The 12,160-nt window shown below is 38.0% G+C and overlaps 1 non-coding gene across 1 annotated transcript; it reads left to right on the top strand.

Moving 5' to 3' along the window:
• The first annotated feature begins 10,495 nt into the window (after positions 1-10,495).
• On the top strand, positions 10,496-10,602 carry LOC117804550. The gene has a single exon (XR_004629026.1). It is a non-coding gene; the product is annotated as a U6 spliceosomal RNA (small nuclear RNA).
• Positions 10,603-12,160: the final 1,558 nt, after the last annotated feature.

A 12,160-nucleotide genomic window follows, 5' to 3' on the forward strand; every position in this document is an offset into this window, starting at 1 on the left:
TGTTCACCAACGCAGAAGCTCTCAGCTCTCTGAACCCCATCCTTTCAGGTTTTTATGGAGACTTCCTTATATAAGCACATCTGATTAAATCACTAGCCATTGGATTGATTCAGCTTCCAGCTCCTCTCTTGGTGGTCAGGGCGTGGAACTGAAAGTTCCATACCTCCAATCATATGATTGGTTCTCCAGGCAAGGAACCCCTCTTCCTTCTCTAAGGTGCGGAAGTTGCTTCATTAACATAACAAAAGTCACCTCGTCTCAACCCTGAGGAACTGACAAAGGTCTGGGCAACTGTGAGCCAGGAACCGTGGAAGACCAAATATATATAAGAAATATATTTTGGTTATTCAGATGACCAAAATATATTTCTTATAAGTCATAGTATCACTCACATGTTGTGAAGACTACTTCATTAAGCCTGAGTAATTATAATGAAGTTAAACTGGTCTGAAAAAACAGACACTGTGACTCACTTGGTACTTAAACTCAATTCCAACTTACTTTGCTAAAACAAGTATTTGTTTTTGATTCGCCATCTGTTTCTGTGTTACATCTTATTATCTCCAAAAATAATGCAAAAGTTTTAGAAAAGCCTGCATAAGATTTCCATTGAGGAAAATTGATTCATTGGCTGTGTTGTAAAATTTGAACTAATTTGAGTAATAAATAATGATTCCTTCAAGTTTTCCAACTATTTAGTTTTGGAACTAAAATTCCAAAAATTAGATGGTCTAATGAGTGTTTTTTTTAATTTAAAATATCTGAAAAAATAAAATTACTTGATATAAACCCCTGATGATTTCCCTGTCACAACTTTACTTTGCTATGTTATTTGAGTAGCTTGAAACCTATGAATCTTGGGCAATATACAATATGCAATGTACTGTAGATGTTAAAAACAAGACAATAGCCCCAAAATGGAGTCACTTAATGCTAAGCCCCATGTCACCAAACTGACAATTACAGTTTCAGCTCTTCCAGAAACGGAATCTCAAACCAATCAGAAATCACTTGTTAGGTAATCTGCCTGCTACACTCTTGCCATCCCCTAAAGGAAAGTGAACTTGCTATAACCATTTGCTTTTTTGTCTAGTATGACTTCCTTGTTCCAAGTCCCATCTGTCTATAAAAGTCTTTCATTTTGTACAGCTCCTCGGAGCTCCTTTCTGGATGCTGCCCGACTTATGAATTATTGAATAAAGCCAGTAATGTTGTTGAAAACCGACCTCCGTGCTTCAGAGCCAAAATAAAACTCGAGGACAGAGTTTGGGATAAAGAGGAACAATAGCTTTATTGCTTTGCTGCCCAAAGGAGGCTGCAGCCGGCTATGGCCTTCAAAAACTGCAAGTCTGCCCAGAGCAAGGGGTGGGGCTTTTATAAGGAAATACAGGATCTAGCTGGTTTCCACAGGAATTATGTATGTGCTGCCAGCCTGGTTGGTCGTTTTCAGGGTGGTATGGGGTTCCTGAAACAAAAGGCTAGGAAGGGAGGAGGGGGTATTTGCAGAAGAGAGGGAAAAGTTTACTTTAAAATCAAGCTTCGCTGAAGCATTAGTGCAGCCATTTTGATTTTTGTTCAACCTTACGATTTTAAGCAGTTTCAATTTGATCTTTAAAATTTACTCATTTGAATTTTGTTTTTTAGCATAGATGATACAGTGGCCTATGCAGTGTCATTTAGAACCGATATAACAAGAGGCTGTGTTATTAAAATATGTGGAGTCACCCAGAATAATAAATGGAGTGTTGCAGAAACTTGACCTGGCTTTAAATTTTCTACCCACCCCCCCCATCACACTAATAACCCAAGATGTGAACTAGGAGGTACAACAGAAGAAATGGGGTTTTCTTGCCTCTATTTTCCTCTTTCATGATGTGGGTGAGTGTCAAAGAGCAATGAAATGGTCAAAAAGGAGACAGCAGGGGAGAAGTCCGAAGAAACATCTAAGCTGCAAAATAAATAAATAAATAAATTCAATAGCCAATCCCTTAATAAATCATTATTAATGGTGCTCTCAATTATTGATTAACCGAACAAATGAATGGGGAGGGAGCTCCTGTCTTAGTCTGCTAGGGCTGCCATAGCACGGTACCCCAGACTGGATGGCCTCAATGACAGGTTTCTTTTCTTCTCGCAGTGCTGGCGGTTACGCGTCTGAGATCAAAGTGTTGGCAGGGTTGGTTTCTTCTCGAGGCCTCTCTCTTTGGTTTGTAGATGGTTGTCTTCTCCCTGGCTCTTTATATCGTCTTCCCTCTGTACATCTCTGTCTTCTAATTTCTTTTCTTTTTTTATTAAGCTTTTAATTTTAATTCCCGTGTAGTTAACATCCAGTGTTATATTAGTTTCAGGTGTATAATAAAGTGATTCAACCATTCTATACATCACCCAGGGCTCATTGAGTTAACTGCTCTCCTTCATCCCCATCACCTATTTCACCCATCCCCCTACCCACCTCCCCTCTGGTAACCATCAGTTTGTTCTCTAGAGCTACGAGTCTGCTTCTTGGCTTGTCTCTCTCTCTTCTTTTCCTTTGCTCACTTGTTTTGTTTCTTAAATTCCACATATGAGTGAAATCTTATGGTATTTGTCTTTCCCTGACTGAACTTATCTTGTTCAGCATTATCCTCTCGAGCTCCATCCAGATCATTGCAAATGGCAAGATTTCATTCTTTTTATGGCTGCTGAGTAATATTCCATTGTGTATATGTGATAGATAGAGATATATCTCACACCTTTTTTATCCATTCATCTATCCACAGACACCTGGGCTGCTTCCCCAGTTTGGCTATTGTAAATATTGCTGCAGGAAACTTAGGGGTACATGTACCCCTTTGAATTAGTGTTTTTGTATTCTTTGGATAAATATCCAGTACTGTGATTGCTAGATTGTAGGATAGTTTTATTTTTAAAGGTTTTGAGGAAACTTCATACTCTTTTCCAGAGTGGCTGCACCAGTTTGCTTTCCCACAAACAGTGCAAGAGGGTTTTTTTTCCCCTAACACCCTCACCAAAACTTGTTGCTTCTTGTGTTTTTTATTTTAGTCATTTTGACAGGTATGAAGTGATATTTTATTATAGTTCTAATTTACTTTTCTTAAAAGGGCACTAATCATATTGGATTACAACCCACTCTAATGGTTCATTTAAACTTAGTCACCTATTCAAAGACCCTATCTTCAATAACAGTCACATTTTGAGGTACTGGGGGTTAGGACTTCAACATATGAGCTGAATTGTGTCTCCCATAAAATTTATAACAGAGTCCCAAGCAAGCCACCTGCTGAAAACCACTAAAAATTCCATTTATAATATGCAAAGCATCTTTTTAAATGCATCAAGGAGCTGAGAGAAAAAATACGTATTTATACACATAGACCAAAAACTAAAGTGGGAAACTAGGTAAATAAAGGGAGCAGTGAAACTGGTTTCACTCTGAGAGCCCTTGTCAAAATCTGGTAAATGTAAGCGTCAGTTTTTTGGTTTTGTTTTTTAACTTGCAGGGACCAGAGAACAGGAGATGAAACACACCCAAAATGAGGAACCTAATAAAAGCTCCCGTAAACTGAAGGGGTAAGCATTCAGTGTAAGGGTGAGCTAGAAATAAACCTGTCCCCTCCTCATACCACCAAACCATGGATGAGGCCACAAGGAAACTGCCACTCTTGAGCCATGGAATTGGGTAGAGGGGAAAATACCTCTTCTATCAGCCTCAAGCAGGTTTGTAGCCAGAATTACACTATTTTTGTTGCCCCAAAAAGTCTAAAGCCTAGAATTTCAGTTAAAGTCTTATATTGGTCTTGTCCCCAGGTATCTGGCAGAAGAATTCTGGTCATTGATTGCTGAATAAGAACCCACACTCCCCCAAACTTGGTGTCATAAAACAACAGTGATATTATTATACTCATGGATTCTGTGGGTCAAGAGTTTGGAAAGTGAACAACAGGGACAACTTATCTTTGCTCCATTGTGTCTGGTGCCTATCTGAGATGACTGAGATCAGGAGGTCACTCAGGGGCTGGCAGCTGGAGTTATCTGTAAACTAGTTTACTCTCACGTCCGGTGGTGGATGCAGCCTGTTGGCTAGAACTTTAACTAAGGCTATTGGCAAAAATACCTGCATATGATGTTTCCAGGTGACTGCTGGTTCAAAGCGCAAAGCAACCCAAGAGAACCAGGGGAAAACCATCTTGCCTTTTATCTCTGAACCTTGGAAGTCCCATAGAATCACTTCCACTCTAGTCACAAGCCCTCCCAGAGTCAAGGAGCAAGAACATAGACCCTACTTTTCAATGGGAGGAGTGTCAAAGTCACATTGAAAGCATGTAGAATGCAAGATACTATTGTCACATCTTTGGAACATACAATCCATCATCCAAAAGCATATGCAAATTCTTTCTAGAAGAGCACTTTTTCAACTCAGAATTCAAAGTATTTCTCCAGATAAAGTTTCAAAGAAGAGCAGGTCAGGAATCACAAAATACATAAAATTCATAAAGAAGGCATTTTATGAAAGAGCTAGTAGAAAAAACCAACAGAAGAACCAGACCCACAAACCTTCATATATTGGAATTATTAGACACAGAAAGTAAAATAACTATGCTTAATATGTTCAAAGGAATAAAAGGATGTTTTAAAAATATGAAAATGGAAGAAAATACCATAGCAGTGACAAAGATTTGAAAAAGAACCAATGAGAATTTCTATAAATGAGAAATAATGAACATTAAAATTTAAAACTCAATGGACAAGCTGAACATCAGATTAGCCACCATTAAAGAAAAAATCATGAACTGGAAAATATATTTGAGGAAATTATGGAGAATGTAGCGCAAAGAGTTAAAGAGATGTGAAATATAAAAGAGAGATTAACATGGAGGATAGAGGAAATGGTCTAATATGTATCTATTTGGAGTTCAAACAGGAGAGGAGAGAGACAGTGAGGTAGAAGCAGTGTTTGACGCGGTTAGATCTGGTAATTTTAGGAGCCGACGAAAAACGCCAGTCAACAGTTTTAGAGTTCTCTATCCCAAGCAGGATGTATGGGAGGAAATCCACACCTAGACATACCATAGTGAAACTGCAATCCCCAAACAAAATATAAATATATATATAAATCTATCCTTCCAAGGAACGACAATAATGCTGACATCAGACATCTCAACAGATATATGAAAGCCCTAAATCATTAGAATGATATCTTCAAATATGTCAACCTCAAATTATATATCTAGCAAAAAAGGTGAAATTAAGACATTTTCAGAAACAGGAAAATGCAGAAAGAGTTTATCACCAATAGTTCTTAACAAAGAATGTTCCAAAAGATTGAAAGAAGGAAAGTGATTCAAGATGGAAAGTCTAAGATACAAGGATGAATGGTGAGCAAAGAACGTAAATAAATCTCAATGAATATTGACTATATATTATAAACAGTTATATCTAAATAGAACATATAGATAGAAAATAACAATAATAATGTGTTATTGGGTTAAAAATACCCTACAACAATTGTATAGGGGTGCCTGGGTGGCTCAGTCAGTTAAGCCTCTGCCTTTGGCTCAGGTCATGATCCCAGGGTCCTGGGATCGAGCCCTGCTTCAGACTCCCTGCTCAGCAGGGAGTCTGCTTCTCCATCTTCCTCCGCGGCTCCCCCTGCTTGTGCTCTCACTTTCTGTCAAATAAATAAATAAAATCTTTAAAAAAACAACAACAACAATTGTATATAAGTCAGGAGAGGGGTAACCAGGGCAAAAGTGTTCCAAAGATCTTCCAATTGTTTAGGAGGAAGTTAGAGATAGTATAAATTTCTAAAGTAACCACTAAAATAAGAGAGATGGGGGGCGCCTAGGTGGCACAGCGGTTAGGCGTCTGCCTTCGGCTCAGGGCGTGATCCCGGCATTATGGGATCGAGCCCCACATCAGGCTCCTCTGCTGTGAGCCTGCTTCTTCCTCTCCCACTCCCCCTGCTTGTGTTCCCTCTTTCTCTGGCTGTCTATATCTCTGTCGAATAAATAAATAAAATCTTTAAAAAATTTTATTAAAAAAATGAAATAAAATAATAGAGATGGAATAAACGGAATGAGAAAAATTGCTCAAATAACAAAAAGAAGTCATGACGGAGGAAAAAAAAACATAGATAATGTGGGATGTAAAATCTTAGCAATCAATTACACTAGTAATCTCGATAAATGTAAGTAAATGAACTAAATGCTCCACTAAAAAAGAAAAACTATTAGACTGGATAACAACAACAAAGTCCAGCTATGTGCTGTTGACATGTGCGCTGGCTCTTCTCTGCTTTTCTCTGGCTAGCTCTAGGCCCAGCTCTATGTTCTATATCCCTGAGAGTCTTTGCTCTCTATCTTCTTGTTGGGTTTGGCCAGTAGCTGATAGTGGCAGATCACAGGGTGGGAGGAGAGAGAAGTAAGGGTATTAATTCCTCCAGTTCATCTCACTGCTGGGCCAGAGTTTTTCAGTGGTTGTGTTATCTCAACCTAAGATCACAGATCCTGCAGGTGCCCCCTTTCCCAGCAACAGCTTATGTTGGGTTTTTCAAACAGTCTCCCTCTCTTTGACCCTTCTGGGCGAGTATAAATGCTATTCCCTGTTTCGAGTGTCTGAGTAGTTCACCATCTCTTAGTGGTTCTATTAATGCTGTCTATACCTCTGTAAAGGATTTCTAATTAAACTCTCTTCAATGAACATTTTGAGTGCACTGCTTGTTTATTTCCTACCAAGATCCTGACTTACAACAGGAGACACACCCAAAACATAATAACATTGAAAGGCTGAAAATAAGAGGTTGAAAACGTTATAGCATGCAAATACCAAAAAAAAAAAAAAAAAAAAAAGCTGATGTCACTATACTAAAATAGAATTTAAGATTAAAAAACAATTTTAGAGATAAAAGAGATACATGATGAAAACTTCACTTCAGTAATATAACATTACTACCATAGCATCAAATTATATGAAGTGAAAAAAAATTGAGAATTAGACAAATCTGTCAATCTAATGGACAGTGAAGAAGATAGGAATGATCTACAAATAAGTGTTTTTAAAAAGTAGATCATATATTTGAATGGCTTTATAACAGGCCATTTTTATTCCAAATTTTATGTTTTTTAGATTAATATTACCCTTAGTTTGCATGTATCTTGGAAAATACTGATTGGCAGCAGAGAATAGCAAGTACAAACGTACAGAGTGGCCAGAGGAAGCCACTTTAAAAACTAATCTTGAAATAAATATGATTAAGTGTTAATATTAATATATAAACCTAAGAAAAATGTAAAAATTCCCAAATGTAAATGGATAAGAAAATAGATAATTTATGAAAAAGAAGTTTAAAATGGCTAAATAAACAAATAGAAAAATGTTCAACCTTTTTAGCAATGAAAGAAATAGAATATAAAATGTTATTTTTATGTATAAAATTAACAAAAAAATTTTTAAATTAGATATAATATGCAAAGCTGTCTAGGATAAAATAGACACTGTCATGTGCTGCTAGTGGAAGTAAAAATTAAGACAAGTTATTTGGTTTACAGCATTTAACCCAGTAATTTGATTTCTGGGAACCTACCAGAAAATCTAAATTAATTATAAAGATTTAAGTACAAAAAGAGAATGTTATTTATAATATATGTTTTTTAATTAGAAATCCTCTCCTTCTATCTATCCCTTTTCTATCCCTTCCCTTCTCTTGCTCCCTTCCATTCAACTGTTCACTTCCAGAGCAGTTCAATCCAAAATCCATTAGATTGGGGTTCAGCAAGGTAGGTGTCTCCAGGGGTGATTGGGGAAGAGACATGGTACCCCATCTGGGATGGCAGAGTATCACTGGAGTGGGAAAGGGGCTCGGCAGGGGATGACTCAGGTCAGGACACAGGAGCCCCAGCAGTGAGAGAAGAGCATCTGCGGGAGAGTACAGGGGTAGCCCAGATCAGGGTGTCATAGCTCAATCAGAGTAAAGAGGGCATTTGCAGGGGTGAGAGGATGAAAGTAGTTAGTGGAAATGATTACATACAGAGGACTGAGCAAATAAGTAAATATATTGAGGTTTCCCACTGCCAGAGAAACAAGTTATAATTATAATTAAATAGAATATAAATAGGAATGAGGTGTTGGCTTAGAATTGGGGATATTGGTTGTGAACTCATGGCCTTCAATACAAAGAAATAGATACAGAAAACAAAAATAAACATAGGTATAAATGCATGTATGTCTATGTATACATATCCATTCTGAGGGGCTAGGAGCAGTGCCAGTCACCCTGGGAGCAATGAGCCCACTAATGCCCAAATATTGGTTTCTAAATACTCTTCTTCACTAAAAGGAAACAGAGCTCTTGGGAGAAACAGCTGAGTCCAGCGCTGGGGCAGGGAGTATATAATGAGGCTGGAGCATCTTGTGCCAAAAAGTAAGGAAGGGTTCAGAGAATAATGAGAATGTCTCAAAAAGATACACAAGTCACTGACAAAGATAGAATAACCTGAGTCTCTACTCATCCACATGCTTTAGACAAAGAGATTAATCGATCATTTGAAAAGGCTATTTACATAGTCTCCAAGACCTCCTCAGGAAATATTGATTAATTATAAGGGGGGGAAGAGTAAAAATGGAGTAGAAAGGTCTGGGACATACCACCTTAATTAAATGGTGAAAGTTAACATCACCAGTGATAGGATACAATGAGAAGAACACAACACTGCTTCTGGAATAGACCTACCAAAGATGCATGACTTGAATCAATCATGAGGAAATATCCAACAAACCCTCACTGTGGGGCATTTTACACAATAACTAACTCATAATCTTCAAAAGGATCAAGGAAATGAGAGTCAAGAAAGGGTGAGAAAGTGTTCGAGATTGAAGGAGACTAAAGAGACATGACGACTAAGCAGAGAGCTTTATTCTGGACTGAATCCTTAGTATTAAAAAATATATTATTGGGACAACTAGTGAAACTTGAAGAAGGTGTGAGGCTTAGATGGTAGTCGTAGGGCAACTTTGCTTTCCTAATTTTGGTGGTTGTATTATGGTAATGTGGGAAAATGTCCTGCTTTATGGGTAATACACACTAAAGCACTTAGGGGGGATGTTTAAACATCATGTTGGCAACTTATCCTTAAATGATTCAGGGGAAAAGTTCTTTGTTCTGTTCTTTCAACTTTTCTATAAAGTTGAGAGTGTTTCCAAATAAAAAGTTTTAAAATATAGAAACAATCTAAATATCAAATAGCCTGGAAAGCTTTCTATAATCTGGTTCCAAATTCTCTAACTTCATCTCTCACCAATCCCCAGCACTAGCCCGTTCCAACACTCCGCTTTGCTTCAGTGTTCTTTCACCTTACATATGCAGTTCACTTTAGCTCGACCACACTTCATCCCTTTCTGCATCTGAATAACTATCATTTTCTTTCAGGGATGAATAAATAGCAACTGTATATATATCAGTTAAAAAATATTTAAGGTGATCCATAACTGAATGTGAAAGTTAATGGTGCAGACAATAAGTGGGTTTAGAGGCTCCAAGAAAAGGTCCAGAAATGGCAAGACTAGTAAGATCATCATGGCTGACTGTGGACAGATCTAATAAACTTGAATTGTAGAGATAAATAAATAAATAAATATTTCAACTGTACAATTACATATTTTTAGGATTCCTCTGAGGATTAAAATCATCAATCCATGTGAAAAGAGCTTAGTGCAGCAGTCAGCACATAGCGAATACTCAGTGAATATTAGTTGTTGGTGTAATTATTAATTGGAGTCACATTATAACACCACATATTAGTAATACCCTAGAAATATTAATCCTTGAGTAGGAATGGGAGAACCTGGAATTTGAAGACAAGTTAGGTGACTATTGAAATAATCTTGACCTAAACTATAAAAGACATTAATTGTAACAGTGAAAGTGAAAAAAACAAACTCTGAGAAATTAGTTTAAGAAAAAAACATAAAATTCAGGAAGTAACTGCAGCTGAGGGGCACAGAAAACAGAGGCATTAAAAGATAATTTCAATGTTTTAAACTGTTGAGCCCAAAAGAATATAGACGCCATTGGAAACAAATACAGAAAATGGGAGAAAATCCAATTCAGGGGAAGGTGAGAGGAAGAATGAAATGATGTTGCATTTGAGGAGATAATTGGAAATCCGTGTTAAATATTTAGTCTGATTGGAGGGATAAAGGACTGGAGTTTAGTAAAACAAATAGGACAGCAAGTATATATTTGTAAAATTATCTGCACGAGAGTGGTAAGTAGTACAAGTTGATAAGCTTTCTTCTTCAAACAAATGTCGTCATAGTGTCAAGCCAAGGTTTGAGACATCAGAAACTTCCGGAGTTAAAGTACGCAAGAAGGGAGAAGGGCCAACGAAGGAGGTAAGTTCCTTGTTTTTAAGTTTAGTTTTTCAATTTTAATTCCAATACAGGTATCGTACAGTGTTATATTAGTTTAGGTGTACAATATGGTGATTCAGCAATTCTAGCACTCGCCTCAGCAGCACATAAACTAATATTGGTACAATACAGAGAAGATCAGCATGGCCCCTGAGCAAGGATGACACGTAAATTTGTGAATCATTCCTTATTAAAAACACACAAACAGGGGCACCTGGGTGGCACAGTTGGTTATGCATCTGACTATTGGTTTCAGCTCAGGTCGTGATCTCAGGGTCATGAGACTGAGCCCCATGTCAGGCTCCATGCTCAGCGTGGAGTCTGCTTGAGCCTCTCTCTCCCCTGCCCCTCCCATCATGCTCTCTCTCTCTCTCTCTAAGATAAATAAGTAAATCTTTAAAAACAAACAATTCTATACATCATGCTGTGCTCATGATGTATTTCACACATCCCCCCACCCACCTTCCCTCTGGGAACCATCAGTTTGTTCTCTGTGAAAAGTTCTCAGAGTAGGAAAAAAAACAGGGTGGAGCCCTGCTCTAAGCCAGATGTGTTATGTGCTCTGAGAGGTCAGGATTAGAGGTGACAGCGGGCCATTACATGGACTACTGTTAGTGAAGTGATGGTGCACAGACACTTGAGGAATGCTGAGAAAGCTGATAGAAGAAGGCCTCAACCTTCTCAGTAAAAACTGAGACAAGACCATTTGCTAAGAGTGAATGGAAGAAGATGAGGTTGAATGCTCAGTTGGGACCTTGGAAAAAAACATATGGAACACTGGAATTGGGTAATTTGAGGGGAGTTTATAGAGTTGTGAGTAAGGCTTAGGAAGAGCAAGGGATGGTGCATTACCCCAGGGCTGGCAGTAGGGGGACTATTACCATCCCTAGGCCTGAAGGAGGAAGAGGAGGGTGCAAGGGCCAGAGACAGCTGTTTGAAGAGGACCACCTGACCAGAACTGTGGCCTTTAGGTAAAGGGATATAGCCCCCATGCAGGGAACTGGTAAGGAGGGCGCTGGGGAATAAATAATCTCACCCGCTGTCTTCCTACCCTCTAGATCTCAGCTAAAATCATTAGCTGAACCCAACTGGAAGCCAGAGGAGAAAGGAGCCAGGCTGTTGCAACCTCGTGATCAGCTTCCTGGGTGCAAAGCAGAGTAGACAAGGTGGGGAATGGATTCAACACAGGTGCTTCAGAAGAGTGGAAAAGGTTTGGCAATGACACCGTAAGGAAAGGGATGGGGAATCAAGAGATGAAAAAGAATTGCCAAGCTTCTCTGGCAGATCTGGTTGATCTAGTTCTAGTCCGTACTTTAAAATAAAGGTATTTCTCTTTATCTCATTACAAGGATCGTATATGGTCATTGTAAAATATTTCAGTATTAAAATCAAAGAAGAAAATGGAAAATACCCCAAATCCCACTATCCAATGGTAATCACTTCTAATATTTTGAATATACTTTCATTCTTTTCTATGTGCATAAATAAACTTTTCAAAAAACAAAATGAGATTACATTATATGCACCTGAATCTTCTAAGTTTCTTTGGCTATGAGCAGCAGAAACCAAATCAGATTAACTTAAGATTAATTACTTAACTAATTCAGTATTTATTGACTGCCTATAATGTGTAAGGAATGTAATAGCATTGCAAAACAGATTAAGCTTGTAATTTCATGGGATTTACATTCTACTAGAGAGAGAGAGATACAATAAGCAAATTATCAAATCATATATAATATTTTAGGGGGTC

Source organism: Ailuropoda melanoleuca, chromosome 11, assembly GCF_002007445.2.
Source record: "Ailuropoda melanoleuca isolate Jingjing chromosome 11, ASM200744v2, whole genome shotgun sequence".
In the NCBI taxonomy this organism is placed as follows: domain Eukaryota; kingdom Metazoa; phylum Chordata; class Mammalia; order Carnivora; family Ursidae; genus Ailuropoda; species Ailuropoda melanoleuca.